Below are 7,136 nucleotides of genomic sequence, written 5' to 3' on the forward strand. Positions count from 1 at the left end.
AAGATACAATCTTGCAAATCGAACACCCCCTATATAGATTAGGGATGTTTATTGAGATGGCTGAGATATGAAATGTGATAGTATCAATTGAGTATTTTTGGGAAGGCAATAAATAATCAATATGGTAGGTTGCTTCCTAAGAGCATCACCATCCGTGCTCTTGCCAACGAGCATGAATGTGGGTCCGGATCCACTTTTACTCACTGTTCTTAGGTAAGAGCACAACACCCATATCCGTGCTCTTCCATAAGGACAAGCTCAAGGGTTACACTATTATATTATTCAATTTAAATAAAAACATTTCTACAAAATTAAAATTTATTAAAAATATTCGGAATACTATTACAAATGTAGACGTAAATGTTAGTTGCATCAAAGTTGGTTGTATACCACATAGCTATGTATGGCTAACTACATTTTACGATTGATTTCCCATTAACTATCTCGAAGCAATTCTACTACATTTTACGATTGATTTCCCATTAACTATCTCGAAGCAATTGTAGAACTGTTATTTTGATGATCAATTTCCATTAATCAAATCCCTATAAATTAAAATGAATTAGCTCTATAATGATTGAATTATAACCTATATTTATCGAGATTTTGGTATTACTCAAAACACTTAAATAATTAAATTATACCCGAAATTTCCCATTATTTTTTTGAGGTTTTCAAATGGTGAAATTTAATTTAATATCAATCTGATAAATTAAATTATTTACTTATTACCTTTCGATTTAAAAATGTTAGTAAAAATTGAAGTAAAATATCGTGGATATGGAATCTTAGGGAAAATCGGGTTTCTGGGGCAGTTTGCCTTTAACATTACGTAAATGTACCCATTTTGTTATCTATTCCACATATGGGAAAAACGCCAATGGAATTGGCGTGTCTTTAAGTAAAAACGCCAATATAAATGGCGTGTTTACTCGTAAAGATGCCAACGTAGGTGGCGTTTTATACTTGTGGCGTATTTTGGGCGTATTCTCTCCAATTGAAATTACGTTAAAAAATGCCAACTTGGTTGGCGTGTATTACTAAAAAAACGCCTTTGTAGTTGGCGTGTTGGTGGTAGAAACGCCGAACAGATTGGCGTGTTTAAGCAAAGACGAAAACGCTTAAACACGAAAACACAAGTAGCGTGGTTACTAATTCGCAAAAAACGCCAACGTGAGCGGCGTGTTTACTTTTTAGCAAAACACGCCAACCAGAGTGGCGTGTTTACTTATTTTACGAAAAACGCCAACCGGAGTGGCGTGTTTTCACATGCTGATATACCAACCGTGCCTCCCCCAAATCGCGAAAATCTCACAATACACACACTTCGCGATTTCTCCAAGCTGCGCGCCTCCTCTCCGCGAAATCGCCCTCCTCTCCGTGATTTCGGCCTACATTCATCAATCGGTGCTATTCTTCCCCAAATTCATCTATTTTCTTCGGTTAGTATGCTTACCTTTTACATTATTAGAGTAAGTGGTGGATAGTTAGCTAGGGTTTGATTATTATGTTGGATTGTTTGGGTTTAAGTGAATTTGTGTATAAATTTGATTACAAACCTAAACCCTAGGGTTGTTACTAAAAAAATGGGCAAATTGTTTTGGTTTATGTGGGTTTTGATTGATGTATGTTGATTAGTTTGAATTGTTAAATTTGTTTATATTGTTAGCTTTGTCAAATTGAAATTGTTAGGTTAGGCAAGATTGAAATTGGGCAAATTGAATTTGTTAGGTTGGACGAATTGTTAATTTAAATTGTTAATTTTGTGTAGGTGAATTGGATTATGATTTTGAATGTACAATGTTGTGTAGGTGAATTATTTGATGTTGGTGTTCAATTTTGTGATATTGGATTAAATTGTATCTAATTATTGAAATGGTTTATGGTTGGTTATTGTTGAATTTGGATTATGAATGTTGTGTAGGTAAATTATGGCATCATCTTCGACCTCTCGTCGTCGGCTTGCATGTGGTCATGCGGATCCATCTGTATTATATTTTCAGAGACAACACGTCTCTAACAACATATGGGCAGGAGTTCCATCCGAATATGTACGCTGCCGACGATATGAAGGATTAATTTGGGATGTTCCCATCCATCAATATGTCTTGACAATAGTGGACCATATGGGGTTTGGGGGTATATTAAGGTGTGGTAAACCAAAAGACATTGACCACCATCTTATCACAACTTTGATTGAACGTTGGAGGCCAGAGACTCACACGTTTCACTTTTCAGTCGGTGAAGCGACTGTGACACTGGAAGACGTGGAGGTCTTATGGGGCCTGAAAGTTGATGGAGAGGCTCTGACAGATTACATCCCCCCGACGGAAGCGGGATATTGGAAGGACATGTGTTTGGATTTTCTAGGATTCGTACCGGACGCATCCGAGTTGAAGGAAATGACTTTTAAGCAGACAAGCTTATCGCGTCAATTGAGGATTGAGCTGTCTGATGACCACGAACACAACATATATGCTCAACGGGCTCGTATCTATTGTCTTCTATTACTTGGTGGTCTGATGATCCCCAACGGCTCCGGAAATAAAATTCCGTTCTTCTACCTACACTTTTTCATGGATATAGAACGGTGTTCTACATATAGCTAGGGTGGTGCGACGCTTGCTTGCTTGTACCACAATTTGTGTGAAGCGGCCGTTGCTAAGAGGACGGATGTAGGGGGAGCCTTAACTCTATTACAGCTTTGGGCTTGGGAGAGAATCCCAAATATTAGACCGAGGATGCTAGATCCCGTTCATACAGACTATCTACCATGTGCAAGCGCGTAGGGATGTCAATTTAGCCCGCAACCCGTGGGCTGACCCGAATAGCCCGCCAAATTTATAGGGTTAGGGCTGAAAATTTTCAGCCCGATAAAATTACAGCCCGATTAGCCCGCACCCGATTAACCCGCAACCCGTTAGGGCCAGACCCGAAAACCCGATGGGCTGGCCCGGAAACCCGATAAAATTTATATTGTTCTATTTGTTTGACTCTAATTCGACACTTCATTGATTATTTTATAATACAGATTACTGAAAAAATAACTTTCCATTTTATATATTAAATATATAAATTATATATTAAGTTTTTATTAATATAATAATAGATAAATGAATTAGAAACTTCAAATTCACTAAAAAAATATATTTAAATTTCTAAACATGCTTTAAAATTTCTTGATGTTTATGTTTTATGTTGCATAAATCTCAAATATTAGTATTTGATCATGTTAATATTTGAGTTTACGCATATATCTCAAATTTATTATAATTAAATATTTTACATTTTATAAATATAACTAATTTTTACTATTATTTATTGGATTGATCGCATGTTAATTTTATCGGTAGCAACCCGATTAACCCGATGGGCTAGCCCGAAACCCGAGCTTTTAGGGTTAGGGCTGAACTTTTATAACCCGAAAAAATAACAACCCGATTAGCCCGCACCCGATCGACCCGCAACCCGAATACGGTTGGCCTGAAACCCGGTGGGCTGGCCCGATTGACATCCCTACAAGCGCGTAAGTTGTTCACTAATTCATTTCTTAAGCTTAATGTTCATCAATCTTCGTGTTCTTCGCTCATAATTTAAATTTTTTAGATGGAATGGTACGACGTCATATGTAAAAGCACCCGGACATTGTATTGAAAATTTCCGAGATCAGTTCTCCATGATGCATCCTAATCAGGTACTTCATATACTTATAAATTGTTTTTTGTTTTTTGTTTTTTGTTTTTATTGAAATTATTTTGAAAAATTTGTATCACATGTAGTTTATTTGGATGCCTTATCTCCACCGAGAGTTGCCGGAAAGTTGTGATGCCGGGCGTCCTATATGGATGTCGATAACAACGCTTATTTGTTGGCGTGTCTAAATTAGAAGAAATTTTGTCCAGTTTTTTCACGACGCATTCTGAACAAAAACGCCAGTCCCGTTGGCGTGTTTCGTTAAAAACACGCCAACCCCGTTGGCGTGTTTTATTACAATCACGCTAGTCACGTTGGCGTCTATTAAAACACGCCACTCACATAGGCGTGTTTCAATAAAAAAACGCTACCCAAATTAGCGTTTTTAGCTGATCATTTCGCAATATTCCTCAATATATAAGTAAATACAAATATTACCCAATACATAAGTCCAAATATTACTAAATACTGAAATCCAATATTACACAATGCATAAGTTTAATTGTCTCGCCTTTTTCGCGTAAAAAAGCTACGGATACCCTTCCCGATTCTGGCGGTTGAGAGTGTAGACGGAGGAGTATCTTGCACAACTACATTTTCTAAATCAACCCCGAAAAAATCGTCTCGCACATAAGACCGAGGTAGAGAATGTGGGACATCACTGAGACCGATGTCTTCGCTTGTACCACCAGTATGGCTGACAGAATGACGACCTCGAACTGCAGATCTTGGTAGAGGTGGAGGAATAAAATCGTGATCGGCATCATCAGTGTGACTGACGGAATGACGACCTCGAACTGCATATCTTGGTGGAGGTGGAGGCATAAAATCGTCAGCGGCATCATTTACCAACTGAGTATCCATCCTTGAAAGAGCATTCGGGCAGTTGCGCCTGTCATGACCTGGTTGACGACAATGTTTACATCGGCGTCGGGCTCGTGGCTGGTCAGCTTCACGGACATCCATCTGATTATGAATTCTAGTAGTACGGTATCGACTGCGACTTTTAGGCATTAACTGAGCTCGTGAACATTGCAAAGTCCATTCAGGCACGGGCCAATAATCTTGGTGTCTGAGTGGATTGAACACCGTAGAATATTGGTCTACCCAAACACTTGTGCGGTATACGGGATCAACAAGCGACAGCATGTTGTCGTTTCTAAACCGCGCAACTGCCGCTGCATGTGAACATGGAAGTCTCCACATCTGCCACTTTTGACATTTGCAGTGCGACTCCAAGTACTTTACCTTCCACTTATTATCGCCCTTTCCACCAATTCGACGCTTTGTTCGAACCACATAATGCCCTGCAATTGTGTTGGGTGCTCTCACATTATGTAATTGACCTTTTGCATCATTTTTGCACACCTTTTCATGCGCCCACGGGGTAAGTGGTGTGGCACACTGTGGTGATGCAATTGACTGGTCATTGAACCATTCTATTGTCCTCCAGAATATCATATCAATGCAAGCTTTAATTGGGAGTTGTCTTGCACCTCTCAACACATTGTTGTAAGATTCCACCATATTAGTGGTCACCTCACCCCATCTTTTGTGTTTGTCATACGCCAGATTCCATTTTTCTAACTCCACGGCATCAAGGTACTGCAAAGCCTCGGTGTTGACGTTTCGAAGTAAACGACGTCCGATCTTAAACTTGCGCTTCTTGGTAGCAATACAAATTTTCCAAACAAGTCTTTTGACCATGATACCTTTGTGATTCTGCAAAACATTCTTTCTAACATGTACCAAGCAAAATCTGTGATGGCCCACATTGGGTTCTTCTTTCCATATGGGAGAATTCATTGCATCTATGATTCCTACATGCCTATCAGATATGACACATATTTCATGCTTTGCTACATGAAGTCTAATGCGTTCCATAAACCAATTCCAACTTTCTTTGGTTTCTTCATCAACAATGGCATATGCAACAGGCAAACATTTCTTATTAGCATCAAATCCAACGGCAATAAGAATTTTACCTCGACATCGTCCACGTAGATGAGTTCCATCAACCGTTAAAACTGGTTTGCATAGTTGAAAAGCATCCACAACTGGTCCAAAAGCCCATAATACGTACTTGAATACCTTGTTCATACCATTGCTTAATATGTCATCGTGCAACCATTCCACAATTGTGCCAGGATTTTGTCTTTGCATTTCATTCAAATAAGCTGGTAACACTTTGAACGACCACTCTCATCCACCGTATACAAGCTCAATCGCTGTCCTCCGAGCATACCATGCTTTCTTGTAACTAACTTTGACATGAAATCTATTTTCAATATCCGCCACAATTGATTTTACCTTGTAGCAAGGATCGTTTTCTATCTGATGACGAACACTCAACGCTATCATACCCGACGAAAGATTAGCGTGGCCATTATAGTTACGATCCCCCATGCAAGTATGAGTAGTGCTAAGCACTTTAATTTGCCAGTGTTCATCATGCTTCCTCAGTGTTGCTCGACACTCCCACAAACATGGCGGTAAGGAAGTATCTTTCGGATTGCCTTGTGGCCACTTACAAACTGCATGCCATCTCTTTCCTTTACTTTCAACAATTGTATATTGTCGGATTTTTTCCAAATGCCAATGAGTCACAACTGCCTTCAATTCCAACTTCGTTCTAAATTTAGTATGCAAACCGACATTGCTAGGATCTTTTTCACTCCAATAATGCACACTGGGATCATCACGCTCAAAGTTTTTGGGATCAAAACTATCATATGGACCTGGTAAGGTGCGAAAGTAGTTGATTCCACGCTGTGGGAACTGTGGAACTACTCTTCCTCCAACTGCCCTTCCACCAACTGATGTTTCTCCAACTGCTGTTTCTCCAAGTGGAATGGATGGTCTTGAAGCAACAAATTGTTCATCATCCGACGGATCACCATCTGAGTCTGTACTAACCGTGTCGGAATCTTCAGAATGATAAGGTGGTTGTGGATCAAGAAAGTCGGCTTTATCAGGACCTATTATGTCCTCAACCACATCACAATTGTCACGTTCCCCTAAATGCACGCCTCCAGCTTCAAAATCTTGTGTTGCAGCTAAATATGGTTCTTGGGCTCTCGTAGACGTACCAACATCAAAATCTTGTGTTGCAGCAAAATATGGTTCTTGGGCTCTCGTAGACGTACCAACATCGTAACTTATGACATGATGACTATGATATTGAGTAATTGCCGAATACTCAACATATAATTCAATTACACCTCCAATAACCATACTCTCACTAAACATTAGTTGCATGCATACTTCGTCTAGTTGAACACCTATAAACGTGACTCCGGATCTAAAGCATATAGTACGTTTCCATATTATTTGAATATTGTTTTCATATATGCTTATCCCCATCCTTTCACAAATTTTTTCCACAAGCTCATCCTACGAAATTGTTTCATCCAACATAATGAATCCTTTAGCAAAAGGAGGAT

The sequence above is a fragment of the Salvia splendens genome, chromosome 5 (assembly GCF_004379255.2).
Source record: "Salvia splendens isolate huo1 chromosome 5, SspV2, whole genome shotgun sequence".
In the NCBI taxonomy this organism is placed as follows: Eukaryota; Viridiplantae; Streptophyta; class Magnoliopsida; order Lamiales; family Lamiaceae; genus Salvia; species Salvia splendens.